Consider the following 15,709-nt stretch of genomic DNA (forward strand, 5'->3'; position numbering starts at 1 on the left):
AATTTTCAGTCCAATCCTTGATTTAATTTACCCATTAAATTGGTGTAAACACAATCAGGATGCATTTGAAAAAAGAAAAGTATCAATATTTCAAATGTCTAGATCAGAATTTTGATTTGATATTAATTAAATTCTTGGTAAAAAAAAACAATACGGGGTACTGTAGTCCTATGACAGTGAGGATTTTTCTTAATTCAAGATTTTTTTGGTTTTTTGAAGCTTATAAACCAACACATATTTTTGCGCTTGTAAATTACAAATCAGATTTTTTTAAATGTATTCAATTATGGTTTTTATATTCAGATTTTTTTAATAAACTGACATTTAAGTTTTTTTTTGAAGTTGAATAAAACTTTAAGGAGTGTAAGCTGCGGGATCCATAACAGACACTTTTCTTCTCTTTAAGACATTTTATTTACACACAGGGGTGACCATTTCAGGATACAAAACAAATCATGAAAAAATAAATCCTGCCACTGGGCACTACCTTCACACATGAAGAGTTCCCTTACTAAACTGGGCCCCTTGTGAACTGCCAGTAAGTAAACACATAAGTAGGGGCCACCACTGTACTCACGAATCTTCTGGGGGATTGCTCAGCCTCCTGGCTTTCCGCCAACGTTTACAGACTCTCTGTCACTTGTTTCGGCTCTCTCCATACCTTGCAGTGGCAAGTGGCACCCCAGCCCCTCTGGTAGTTCCTCACACAGGCAGTATCCTTCCTGCTCTGTGCCCTGCTCTGAGAGAGACTCCCAACAGCCTCACTAGAACTAAATACCTTTCCACAGGACAGCCTTCCTGTGGAAGGTGAGCTCTAATCCATGAGCTGGACTACTGGATCGGAGTAGTTGGCTTGCCTGTTCTTTCCAGAATACTCCAGTCTCCAGGACCTGGCCACCAAACCCTTAAAACAGAGAACCTATTCTCTGTTTATTAACACCCCTCCTGGTGCATATCTCTCCGACTATGGAGAACTTAAAGGGAAAACACATATTTTCCCACATTGTTTTGGTCACTTTACCATAGGAGGTTATTTATCAAAGTCTGAATTCATCTCAATATTTTCTGAAAAAACTCTGACCAAATCTGCATGGGTTTTTTGGGCTTATTTATTAATACACTTTCCCAAAAATTTTGTTTGGGGAAAAAATCCGAAAAAAATTCTTAAAAATAAGATTTTCACGTTTTTGTTCTGAATTTTCATTCGATTTTCACAATTTTTTTCGGATTGTTTAACCCGAAAACTCAGGAATTTTGCCCGAAGACTTTGGGTATTGCCAAAAACCCAGAGCACATCAAAAAATCATTGGGACTTCTCCCATTGACTTATATGCAAACTCGACAGGTCTGAAATGCCGGATTTTCTGATTCTGACTTTTCCATCTTCTGGGTTTAATAAATTCTGAAAAATTTGAGATTTTTTAAAAGTCCGATTTTATATAAAAAAAATCACGAAATTTTCATGATTTTTGCATTTGAAGTTTAGTAAATAACCCCCTAAAACCTCACAAAATACAATTAGTTAAAGTTAAAGGGTAGGCCTACATTGTGAGAGCAATATTGAAGATAATATTTTTACATATTATAAACAAACATTAAGGGGGTTATTTATCAACAGCTGAATTTTGAATTGATGTGCATTTTTTTTTACTCTAATAAATATGAATGTACTCACAACTCGAATGAGAGGTTATTTATGAAAAAATTGTACGTCTCTAAAATATGATCGAATGGGAACGACCAAATTTTTTAATTTGTATTCTAATCAAATATTCCTCAGAAAAAAACTTGAATGTCAGGAAGGCTATTAACAGCTTTAAATTGGTCAAAGGAACTTTGCCATTGACTTGTAAATGGATTTGGTAGGTTTTAGGTGGTCAATATTCGAATTAGAACTGTTTCCATGGTCGACATTCAAATTCAAATTTGAGTTGGTGGTTTTAAATTAGAATTTGTAAGTTTTACCATTCGAATCTTAATAAATCTGCCCCTTACTTATAGGGGCAGATTCACAAAGCCTGGACTGTTTTTTTACTTCGACTTCGACCTTCGATTCGAACGGTCGAGCAATCCTCCGATCAGGTGAATAGTCAAATTCGATAATCGAAGTGGACAAGTACGATTATCGAAGGATATATTAGTTCGCCTATTCGACTATTCGACTCGACTCGAAGGATACCTTATTTATCAAATCTTCACCCGAAGTTTTATATGTACCCCATCTTTGACCTACCGAAGTTGATTTTTGGACTTCGACATTCAAAGATGATCGAATAGTTGAGCAAAAATAATCGAATGGTCGAGGTAAAAAATCGTTCGACTATTCGATTTTCTTCTATTTTCTTTGCTGGTGCTCTCCACTGTTGTGGGTGTTTAGTGACACCTAGGGATCACTTTATAAACAGTTTTTTTAGTTCTGGCTGCACTAGAGGTTTGGTGAATTACATTAAAATAAATACTGACACCAGAAACATGTTTGTTTTTGCATCTATCAGAATATAACCTAAGATTTTCAAGTATCAATGGCTTAAAACATTATTTTTTAGTTCTATTTTTTTTAAACATCACTTCAAATATTAATTGGCCCTATCTATCCTTACGCTTCACTAAATGGTTAAATGTTTAAAAGCTGCATGGAATGCTGGGAAACACTGGCTTACTTATAAAAACCCCCACCAGATGCCATTTGGCTTAGATTTTTTTCAAAATGGACATTTTGCCAGCCGCCATTTTTGAGGCCCAAGAGCAGGCTGAGGAGCAGGAACACCTTGTCCCTGCTAGGATCAGGCAGCCTCGTCACTTCAAGAGATCTGTACTTTGTTTGGACGAGCTGTCTGATGATGAGGTTGTGAGGATGTTCCGTCTGAGTCGTGCCATAGTGCAGGTTTATGGTCTCATCAGTGAGGCCATTGAACCTGTGACGGCACGGTCTCAGGCAGTGCCTGGGATGTGCAAGCTGCTTGCAGTTTTGCATTTCCCGGGCACTGGCAGTTTCCAGTAGGTTTCTTCATGCCTCATTGGCATGAGCCAGCCCACCTTTAGCAGGATACTAGCACAAGTGCTCAGGGCACTACTGCAGCACTCGCGAAGGCTCATTTCCTTCCCCTCAACTCAGGCAGAGTGGATAAGATTGAAACAGGATTTTTTCCTAATTGGCCAATTTTCAAATTGCCTAGGAGCCATTGATTGCACTCATGTTGCGCTCACACCACCTCGCCATCACCAGGAGTGCTACCGAAATCGTAAGCGCTCCCATTCCATCAATGTGCAGGTGGTGTGTGATTCCAACATGCGCATCATGAGTGTGAGATCTGGCTTTCCCGGAAGTGTCCTTGATGCCACTATCCTGCGTCAGTCAGCTCTCCATGACCTCTTTACCCAAGGACAAATGCCGGACGGCAGGCTTGTGGGTAAGTTCGATTTTCAATTTCATACAAAGACACTTCAAATATTATTTTAAAGTTGATATGTATGTATTTTCAAGAATTGTTTCCCTTTTTGCAGTCTGGCTACAATAGATGCACTATGCATCTTGGGACCTGTAGTTTAGTTCAATCAGCTAACTTTGTTAGGGCTTTTAATTCTTGCCACCTGATTCAGTTTACAGGTGTGATGTGTTAAGGGGATGATTTCTTAATGGATCTGCACACACACAATTATTTGCATTTGGGGGGGGGATTACCTCTTTTATTGTGCCACCAATGCTCATTTGAACCTGGGTGGAGTCACCTTTAGAAAACATATCAGTAAGTGGCAGTGTTTGTTTAGCAATGACCGGCTTTTGTGTGGCTACTTAAATTTATTTTGATTTGTGTTAATGAATTTTTCTTGTTTGATCTACACGTATGGCTTCTTCTGTTTTCTTGTTTGAAATGACATTACCCATGTTACTATTTTGGACAAGCGCCTTGGCAAAAAAGAAAAACAAACACACCCAGTACTGTTTTAGTGGCTTTACTGACTAGGGATGTAGCGAACTGCCGATTTGGTGTTCGCGAACGCCGTTCGCGAACACCAGCAAAAAATGCGAACGTTCGCGGACAGTTCGCGAACTTCGAACACCCGCTAAAATCGTTCAATTCGAACGATCGAAGGATTTTAATCATTCGATCGAAGGATTTTCATTCGAATCGAACGATCGAAGCCATTCGATCGAATGCTTTTCATTGAATCGAATGCTTACAATCGTTCGAACGAATGGAAATCGTTCGATTTTAGCGGTCGAAGGAATTCGAATGGTCGAATGGTCGAACGACTTGTATTCGAATCGAACGCGAACTCAAAATGCGAACGTTCCCAAACGTTCCCGAACGTTCGGCGGACGCGAACGGTCGAAGTTCGCGCGAACTAGTTCGCAGCAGAACAGTTCGCTACATCCCTATTACTGACACAATCTTTGTCAAAATCCAAAAAAGTTGAACAACAATAAAAAGACAATCTATATCTGTATAAAGTTTGTTTGTTTTTGGAACACACAATATTTATTTTAAACCATTAAATATGTACCTTAGCTGGAAGCCACAGGAGGAATTTGGTCTCAACATATATTTCAAAATATAGCAGCCCCTATAGACCACTAAAGGGCAAAAGCTTTACAAATCATTTGTTGCATGACATTGCTAATGCACCCCAGGATTCATCATGGCCAACTTTACATTAAACAGTATCCAAAAATTAGGCCCTTGATAAGCTTGTGTCCAAAACAATAATATAACAATCAATATGATCTTCAAATGACACTTGTCACTATATGACAATTTGGCCAGTTTAAAAGTATCAACAATATGAGATTAGTGCTGGCCAGGTAGAGTGTTGGACACCCAACAATGCTTGATAGTGCAAAGTAACAACCAAGGCTTTGTGCCTTTAAGGCATATCATACACCTTGGACTTGCTATTTAATGAGCACAGGTGGTGGAGGAGGAGGAGGTAGTAGGCGTTAGCACCTATTATGAGTGCTGGGTAGCCAAAGTAGGCCAGAGGTAGCCAACATAACTTCTTGTGCAAAGTAACAATGCTTTGTGCCTTTAAGGCATATCATACACCTTGGACTTGCTATTTAATGAGCACAGGTGGAGGAGGAGGTAGTAGGCGTTAGCACCTATTATGAGTGCTGGGTAGCCAAAGTAGGCCAGAGGTAGCCAACATAACTTCTTGTTCAAAATAACAATGCTTTGTGCCTTTAAGACATATCATACACCTTGGACTTGCTATTTAATGAGCACAGGTGGAGGAGGAGGAGGTAGTAGGCGTTAGCACCTATTATGAGTGCTGGGTAGCCAAAGTAGGCCAGAGGTAGCCAACATAACTTCTCGTGCAAAGTAACAATGCTTTGTGCCTTTAAGGCATATCATACACCTTGGACTTGCTATTTAATGAGCACAGGTGGAGGAGGAGGTAGTAGGCATTAGCACCTATTATGAGTGCTGGGTAGCCAAAGTAGGCCAGAGGTAGCCAACATAACTTCTTGTTCAAAATAACAATGCTTTGTGCCTTTAAGGCATATCATACACCTTGGACTTGCTATTTAATGAGCACAGGTGGAGGAGGAGGAGGTAGTAGGCGTTAGCACCTATTATGAGTGCTGGGTAGCCAAAGTAGGCCAGAGGTAGCCAACATAACTTCTCGTGCAAAGTAACAATGCTTTATGCCTTTAAGGCATATCATACACTTTGGACTTGCTATTTAATAAGCACAGGTGGAGGAGGAGGTAGTAGGTGTTAGCACCTATTATGAGTGCTGGGTAGCCAAAGTAGGCCAGAGGTAGCCAACATAACTTCTTGTGCAAAGTAACAATGCTTTGTGCCTTTAAGGCATATCATACACCTTGGACTTGCTATTTAATGAGCACAGTTGGAGGAGGAGGAGGAGGAGGAGTTAGTAGGCGTTAGTACCTATTATGAGTGCTGGGTAGCCAAAGTAGGCCAGAGGTAGCCAACATAACTTCTTGTTCAAAATAACAATGCTTTGTGCCTTTAAGGCATATCATACACCTTGGACTTGCTATTTAATGAGCACAGGTGGAGGAGGAGGAGGTAGTAGGCGTTAGCACCTATTATGAGTGCTGGGTAGCCAAAGTAGGCCAGAGGTAGCCAACATAACTTCTCGTGCAAAGTAACAATGCTTTGTGCCTTTAAGGCATATCATACACCTTGGACTTGCTATTTAATGAGCACAGGTGGAGGAGGAGGAGGAGGAGGAGGTAGTAGGCGTTAGCACCTATTATGAGTGCTGGGTAGCCAAAGTAGGCCAGAGGTAGCCAACAATACTTCATAGTGCAAAGAACAAGGTACACTGTTTTCACTTTGACAGTTGCAGAATATAGGCCATTGTTATATGAATGCACATAACATGTAAACCACATAAATACAGAGCTTGATTAGCATATGGAACCTTTGAAGCAACACTGCACTAGTGATAAATACACCATAAAAAAGTGTAGTCATATGCTTGCAATAGAATTCATTGACCCTTACATGTAACATTTTTTGGCCAAGTGAATGTGTTCGGCAACACTGCAGCATCGCCATAGAAATATGTTAGAGCAAATGCACTTTTTGATGTTTGTAAGTGCTTTTCCAGATGTTATTGGAAAGGGCGCCAATGGGTGTTAGATATGGCACACCTTGGTGCTGATAACACCATACATATATACATATGTTAGAGCAAATGCACTTAGATGTTTTGAAGTGCTTTTCCAGGTGTTATTGGAAAGGGTGCCAATAGATGTTAAAATGGCACCCCTCAGTGATGAGAATGGAGCACAGTGTAAACAATGGGATGTGTTGTTTGGGAGTCAGTCCCATTGCTGGGTAACGGACAAAGTGATACCTGAAGCGTCAATAGGGCAAAGTTTGTTACCAGGAGAAAAATAGGCAAAGAGGCCAGTGTCAGATGGAAAATGACACGGACTGGAGCTAGGGACGTTTGTCCCCTCGGACAGGACCGAGTCCCCTTCTATGCCCCCTTTCCCTCCGATGTTGAGGAGCTTAAGGGGGTGGAGGGGGAGCGGCAGGTGGACCAGGGACTTCACCCTCAGCAGAGCCCCCTGGTCGATGAGGCTGGGCTGCCACCAGGTCCTGGAATCCACGATGGATGGTCACCTGGGTCTCCCGAATATCCGTATGGATTTGGGCCATCCACCGCCTCATCCAGAGTTCCTGGCGGCGCTGCTGGTGGAGCATAGGCTGAATGGCAGCCATCATGGCGTCAACGAGCCCCGGTTGTGCCGCAGGTTGATCACCCAGTCGCCGTCCTTCCTCCTGTGGTGGTCCCCCAATTGCTGCAGCAGCAGCAGTGGCAGCAGCACGACCTACAAGAAAAATCAAATCTAAGTATATATATTGGACATGTGCATAACCCACAACAAACGAGCGGATCTCTCTCCGATATGCCCACCTTGAGGTGGGCAATATCGCGCTGATCCGATTGTGGGCCCTAGGGACCAACGATCGGATCCTAACGAATAGGAACGGGCGGTCGGATCGCAGGACCACATCAACGAACAGATGCGGCCGCGATCCGACGGGATTTTAGTCCCATCCAATCGAGATCTGGCCGACTTACGGCCAGATCTCGATCGGGGAAGCCCCCATACACGGGCCAATAAGCTGTCGGTCTGTCGGCAGCTTTTATTGGCCCGTGTTTGGCCACATTTAGATTGGAGGTGGTGTTTTCTTTTGGGGGGGGTGGCATAAACACAACATTAGAGTGAAAATTTCACACCAGTCTGTAGCTTGGAAAACAAGTTTTTTTTTTTAGACAAAAAAAAAGTTTGAAAGGACATGTAAACCCTCCCTCCCAGTGAGGAGGAGCTTCAGATACCTGCCACTGGTTTTTAAAAGGTTAACAGTAAAGTCTGCAGTATCCCCTTAATCACTTAGAATTCCTTCTCCTCTTCTAACTCACTCTGGCCCTCCCTCAGGAATTCCCTTTGGCTGTTGCTAATGAGCATGCTCAGTTTTTCTCAGCTCAGATTACTAAACACACCCTCCAGTCTAACAGCCACTGAGGAGATATCATTACTGGTTCCCATAGAAACTCTGCTCTAGCTGTCTGATCCTATTTTATTCTCCTAACCACCTCTCCTGAGCTCAGCTTAACCAATACATGGCATCTTTGGTGACACACAGACAAATAAAGTAAGGGGTTATTAGTTATAAAATTACTCTTACGTCTGGGGGGCACCACAGGTATCACAGCTGGTGACTGGGCGCGGCTTTCAGCTCGGTGTTCTGTAATGTGAGATAGGACATTAGTAATGCTGTAAACAAGTCGAGGAAGCAACTACATTGGCCACAACATTGAACATGTCTGTACCCTGAGCTTCCGGGGCTCTATCAGGATCTTCAGCCTCACCCTCTTCCTGGGGTTGCTGAGCGGCGTCATCCTGGTCCTGGTCACTGCCCGAGTCAGGCCGCGATGTTTGCGGCGGTACTGCAATTGTGAATAAAGAAAACAAAAAAAGTATTAAAAGACAAAATCATATGGAATTGCAAGTGAGATGGAATGGTTAAAACTTAAAGGAACAGTAACATCAAAAAATAAGTGTTTTAAAGTAATGAAAATATAAGTGTTGCCCTGCACTGGTAAAACTGCTGTGTTTGCTTCAGAAACACTACTATAGTTTATATAAATAAGCTGCTGTGTAGCAATGGGGGCAGCCATTCAAATGAGAAAAGGCTCAGGTTACACAGCAGATAAACTCTGTAGAACATAATGGAGTTATCTGTTATCCACTATTTAACCTGTGCCATATAGACTTTTTTCAATTCCTGTTCCACAGCAGCTTGTTTATATGAACTATAGTAGTGTTTCTGAAGCAAACACACCAGTATTACCAGTGCAGGGCAACAGTACATGACATTTTCATTACTTTAAAACACTTACATTTTTTGGTGTTACTGTTCCTTTAAATACATTTGCAATGGGGCGAGCAGGAGAGAATGTAATATATGACAATACTTGTGATTTTAAAGTTATTTAGCTTTTTAATCAGCAGATCTACACTTTGCAGTCTCAGCAATCTGGTTGCTAGGGTCCAAAAAAACCATGCATTCATCTGAAGAAGAGACTGGAATATAATTAGGGGATGGTCTAATTAGTAATATGAGTAATAAAAACTCACAATAACATCACATGTGTAGTCTTACAGAGCATTTCTAGACCCACATTTTAAAGCTGGAAAGAGTCCTTTAATTTTAAAAATAAATAATGAAGGACAACTGAAAAGTTGCTTAGACTTGGCCATTCTAGAACATACTTAAAAGTTAACTTAAAGGGGAACCACCCCTTTAATGCAGTTTCTAAACATTTGTACTATAGTGGGGAAATGGTTAATAAAGAAATGGCTGCCATTTTGTCTATGTTACAGCTGCACTTAATAACTAGTAATGAACAAACAGCAAAGTTGTAAAGAAAAGCACAAGAAACTCCTCTAATGCAAAACAGGAGCAATATTTTAGCAAAGAAGTGAAATGCTAAAGGGGAAATTAGACATTTATCTAAATGATGTGAATGTGGAAAAAAGGAGTCAGATGTTTGTTTCTATAAAATTCAACTTACTTCTCCAGTCTGTGTCCACTCCTTCACAGCCCTCTTTGTTCAAAATGTCCAGAAGCCGGCGCTCGTAGGGCTTCAGTCTGAGTGGAGGAACTCGCCCTCCGCCGGTCTTCTGGGCTTTAGCTCTCCTGGTAACCAGCTTTGTCCTTAGCCAACGCTTCAGGTCACTGAAGCGCTTGTACACTGTGGGGCGATCCCTGTGTAAAGCGCCCACAGTGTTCACCTTGTCCGTTACCTGCTGCCAGTGTTGTTGACGTCTGGCAGCACTGATACGATGGGACCGACTCCCAAACAGCACATCCCATCGCGCTACCACCTCGTCCACCAGTGCTCCATTCTCATCACTGGTAAACCTTCGGACCATTTTGTTGGTGGGGCCCTCCTCTCCTCCGTCATCATCACACTCCTCCTCCTGTCTCCTCTCTGAGGCAGTTGGTGGTGCCTCCATCTCCTCCTCGCTGCTGGGCAGCCTCTGTGTCCTCCTCCTGGGGGAGCCTCTCCGAGCCCTGGGTGGGGTGCGTGACACGCTGCGTGCCCCAGATGGCGAGCGAGACACGCAGCATGCCCTGGGGGTCCCTGCGTTGGCTGGGGGACACCCTCCCTACACTATGCTCCTGCCCCCCTGCCCTACGCTCCTCCCTCCCTCTACGGGACCCCCCTGCCCTACTCTCCTCCCCTCTATGGGACCCCCCTGCCCTACGCTCCTCCCCTCTATGGGACTCCCCTGCGCTACGCTCCTCCCCTCTATGGGACCCCCCTGCCCTACGCTCCTTCCCTCTATGGGACCCCCCTGCCCTACGCTCCTCCCCTCTATGGGACCCCCCTGCCCTACGCTCCCCCTCTCTACGGGACCCCCCTGCCCTACTCTCCTCCCCTCTACGGGACCCCCCTGCCCTACGCTCCCCCTCTCTACGGGACCCCCCTGCCCTACTCTCACCCCCACTACGGGACCCCCACCTGACCTACTCTCACCCCCACTACGGGACCCCCCACCTGACCTACTCTCTTCCCCTCCCCTACGGGACCCCCCACTCTCTTCCTCCTCCTCCTCCCCCCAGGAACCCCTCCCAGTGACTCCCCAGCCTGTGCCCCCCCTCTCTCCCCCTCCTGCGACAACTAAGATCCCACATAGTGTGGGATCCAGCCGCCGTTGGCACCTCCCCAGGGCTGGAGAGACGTTCCCCTCCTCCTCCTCCTCAATCCTCCTCCTCCCAGCCATTTGCAGCCAACAATTTCTGCCTCAGACACCTCCTCCACCTGTGCAGTCTAAATAGCAAGTGCACAATTAGGCCGAAAATGCACCTAAAATGGCCTCTAGAGGGCTTCCTGTTTGAAAAAAATGGCAAAAAGGAAGTTGGGCATAAAAAACTTTGAATCGATCGATTCGAATACAAGTGGGGCATGGTTCACTTCGATCTTACTTCGATCTTACTTCGATCTTATTCGACAGTACGCTACGACCGAACTCTTCGAATCAAAGGCACTATTCCTTCGATCGCAGGATTAAATCGTTCGATCGTACGGTTTTACTTCGAACGGAAATAGCACAAAAATCCTTCGACTTCGATATTCGAAGTTGAAGGATTTTAATTCCCAGTCGAATATCGAGGGTTAATTAACCCTCGATATTCGACCCTTGATGAATCGGCCCCTTAATGTTCAATGCTCAAACATCAGACAAAGACAAAAGGGCGTATTTACATCAAATACCACAGTTGTGTTTGCAAATTTCCCGACAGTCAAATTTAGTAATTAGTGTCAAAGGGAGTTCTTTGCACTTCTGTATAGTGTATTCAACACTCAAGGTTCAATGCACTTTGGCAAAAATAATATATATCTGCAAGTTATACACTAAATGGCAGTGTGTTGGGAGTTTCCTTAAATGAGAAGGATCTTGGGGCTTTTGTAGATAACAAGTTGTCTAATTCTGGGCAGTGTCATTCTGTGGCTACTAAAGTTCTGTCTTGCATAAAATAGGGCATTAACTCAAGGGATGAAAACATAATTATGCCTCTTTATAGGTCCCTGGCAAGGCCTCATCTGGAGTATGCAGTGCAGTTTTGGACTCCAGTCCTTAAGAGGGATATAAATGAGCTGGAGAGAGTGCAGAGACTAAGTGCAACTAAACTGGTTAGAGGGATGGAAGACTTAAATTATGAGGGGGAGACTGTCAAGGTTGGGGTTGTTTTCTCTGGAAAAAAAGGCGCTTGCGAGGGGACATGATTACACTTTACAAGTACATTAGAGGACATTATAGACAAATAGCAGGGGACCTTTTTACCCATAAAGTGGATCACCGTACCAGAGGCCTCCCCTTCAGACTAGAAGAAAAGAACTTTCATTTGAAGCAACGTAGGGGGTTCTTCACAGTCAGGACAGTGAGGTTGTGGAATGCACTGCCGGGTGACGTTGTGATGGCTGATTCTGTTAATGCCTTTAAAGTGATACTGACACTAAAAATTCTCTTTTCAAAATATTAATCTACATTATAGGTAACATTGATAATTTTTCACCGATAGCTCTGCTTTTGTAAGTAATTGCTACTTGAAGTTTCTAAACCTGACTGTTTTGCCAACCTGACTGTCCCATCTCAGTCTGTCAGTTAGTTTTTAATGCTAACCGACTACTGCTGCACAAATATGGCAGCCCCTTCATTGAGGAACATAGGGGTAAGAAAGGTAATGGAAAAGCATAAGGTGAATATTTTTATGGCAAAATTATTAATAGTATTCAATTATGATGTTATGAAAGATATAAAAAAAGATTCTTTTCTGGTGTCAGTATCTCTTTAAGAGTGGCTTGGATGATTTCTTGGACAGACATAATATCAAAGGCTATTGTTAATCTAAAATCTATAGTTAGTATAGATATGGGTATATATAATTTATGTGAAAGTAGGGAGGGGTGTGTGTATGGATGCTGGGTTTTCATTTGGAGGGGTTGAACTTGATGGACTTAACTATGTAACTATTTTGTATGTTACACCCAGTCCTTCCCACTTCCAAATCAAGTGCAGTTGTTCCACATGCCACAGAGGAATCCTGGAGCTACTGCCAACTCTGGAGCAGGTGGTTGCTTCAGGGTTCCCTCAAGTGTCATCATCAAATGGCACAGCTCACTTGCATCTCATAAATGGGGTGCATGCCACATAAAATGCACTTGCAGATGTAAATGAGCCCTAAAAAGTCTTTGATAAATGTGATTTATGCGTTATATAGGCATGAGCAAACTTTCTGCCCAGTACAGCTTTTCCTTGACACAAATCATGTGGTCCATTACGCTGGAAAAATAAACAGCTGTTCTTATTGTATGTCTCTTGTATCCAAACATAACCAACGGAAAAGTAGACCTCCTGGGCCCTACCCCTGTATATCTGAGGAGCTAACCGGGTGCCGTGTTTGAAAGAAATTGGCAACATGGTAGCCTATTGTGTTTTCTATGAAAAGCAGTTGTAGCATAGTGGAAATGAGCTTCTCTAACACAGTTGTGTTAACTGAGATTTAGGGGCAGATTTATCAAGGGTCGAAGTAAAAATTTGAATGAAAAAAATTCGAATTTCAAGCTATTTTTGTGTACTTCGAGTATCGAATAGGCCAAAATTCTGTTTGAATTTGGAAAATTTTGACTATTCAAATATTGAAATTTATCATGTACTGTCTCTTTAAAACTTAGACTTCGACCATTCGCCATCTAAAACTTGCTGAATTGCTGTTTTAGCTTATGGGGGACCTCCTAGAACCAATTTGGAGTCATTTGGTGGATTTTGAAAAATCTAATTTTTTTTTTTTTTAAAAAAAAAACAAAACTTTGAATCAAAGTAGATACGATCTTACTTTGATTCCAATGATTCAAATACAGTCTATTCACCTGCAGAAAAAAACTTTGATTTTTTCAATAAATTTGTATTGGTCTTTTTTTCTTTGAATTTCAAAGTTATGGGAGTTCAAAAAAAACTCCCATTACTTTGAAATTCGACCCTTGATAAATCTGCCCCTAACTGTAGCTATGTAACATAGTAGGGCAACATACTGTATATGCTGGTGCAGCTAAAATTATAATAAAAATTACAGAATGAAAAAATGAAAATATATATACACTAACATTCCAAATGGTTTATCAGTACAAAATAAATTCAAATAGCCAGTAGATGAAAGTCATGCCTTTGTTAAGAAGGAAATGGGTTAAAAAAAACCATGTAGTAAGTAGCTCTGCAAGTAATGCAAGGCTGTATATTGATTGAAACAGTGGGGAAAAACATTAGTTCAGATATTGCTCTTGAACCAGAACGGTTTTGACTTGAATGAAAATGAAGCCCTTGTCTAGATGTGCACATGCATGTTGTGTCCTAATGGAAGTGTGAAGGGCAATACAAATTGCATGCATTTGAATTAAAGTATGGATGCTATGTTCCACTAAGAAACAGACTGACTTAAGCAGTCTATCATTAATCACAAGCACAACTTTCAATTTTTAGCTAAGAAGCAATTTAAGAGCCCTAACATTCCTTCCATGACAACGAGCAAGGGAAAACGTCCATGTTATTTTGCAAATATTATTGCTACAATTTACAGCTGTATATTTTACTGAATTCAGCATATATTTCATGTTTATATTCCTCTATGAAATACATCCAAAGTGATAATTATTTAGCAATGCTAGCCAAAGCAAACTGGCTGAAGAAGCGGATACTTTTATCTTTAAAGAACAGCTAAATACATATTTATTTATATTTATATTTGGTAACAGAAAAGTGGCATTGCTTCAGCATACTCGAATATCTTCTTCTGGCATTAGAGAAACAATAACACCAAAAAATTAAAGTGTCCTAAAGTAATGAAAATATAATGTACTGGTGTTTTTACTTAAACACAACTGTTATCTATATAAACAAGCTGCTGTGTAGCCATGGGGGCAGCCATTCAAAGCTAAAAAAGGAAAAAGGCACAGGATACACAGCAGATAACCGATAAGCTCTATAGTCTACAATGAGATTCTTCAGAACTTAACGGTTATCTACTCTTTGTCCTGTGCTTGAATGGCTGCCCACATGGCTACACATCAGCTTGTTTATATAAACTATAATTGTTTTTCTGAAGCAAATGCACCAGTTTTGCCAGTGCAACAGTACATTATATTGTCTTTCCTTTAAAACACTTTCATTTTGTTCCTTTAACTATGAAAGATAATCAAGCCTGCTTTTTCTTATATTCTAAGGGGTTTATTTATTAAAGATCAAATTTTAGAGCAATGTGAGCTTTTTCAAACTGTAATAAATTCGATTTTATTGACAATTCTAATGGTATGTTATTTATGAAAAAGTTTGAACGTCTAAAATTCGTGTTGATGTGCATCAAATTTTTTTTCACGCATTTTTTTTCTGGAATCTATGGGGTGCTATTTTCTAAGCAAAACTTGGCAAAAATTTGGCTCATACTACTATTAACATCTTCAAATAGTTCAAGGGACCTCTGACATTGACTTCTACATGAATTTGGCAGGTTTTAGGTGGAAAATAGTCAAATTGGAACTGTTTCCAGGGTCAAAGTATCTCTCATTCTAATTCAAATTCGAGTTGGTGGTTTTAAATTCAAATTTGTAAATTTTAAACAAAAAAAATGTGTAAATTCTAATTCTAATTCACCATTCGAACCTTAGTAAATCTGCTCTTAAGTTCTTGCCTATAGGGAGAAGGGCTGGATTGCCGAACCTAAAGTTTTGCCGTCCTAGGCCTGGGCCTTTATGGCCTCACCACAAATCTGTGCCGGATAAGGAGTTATAATTCAGCAGCAGTATTGAACCCTTAACCAGTTTAGTAAGACATGCTATAAAAAAAAAAGCATTGTATTAATTGTATCACAATACTTATCTATAGGAGATTTGCCAAATCAGTTCAAATCCATTTCCTCATTACTGTTATTCTGTTTTTGTGAGTGGTAATTGCTAATATTTTTATTATTTACTAATATACTATTTCTCCCTCACCTGTAATTTAAAAGGCAGTCTGGTTGCTGTGCTGTTCTACAATGCTGAGTGATCAGTGTCCATGCTAAGGACCCATCAGAGTAGGGATGAGCAAAATATTTCACTTCATTTTGCAGAGAAAGTGCCAATAGACTCTAATGGATAGTAAGGTTTGAAAAATTGTCAC

Source organism: Xenopus laevis, chromosome 1S, assembly GCF_017654675.1.
Source record: "Xenopus laevis strain J_2021 chromosome 1S, Xenopus_laevis_v10.1, whole genome shotgun sequence".
Taxonomy (NCBI): domain Eukaryota; kingdom Metazoa; phylum Chordata; class Amphibia; order Anura; family Pipidae; genus Xenopus; species Xenopus laevis.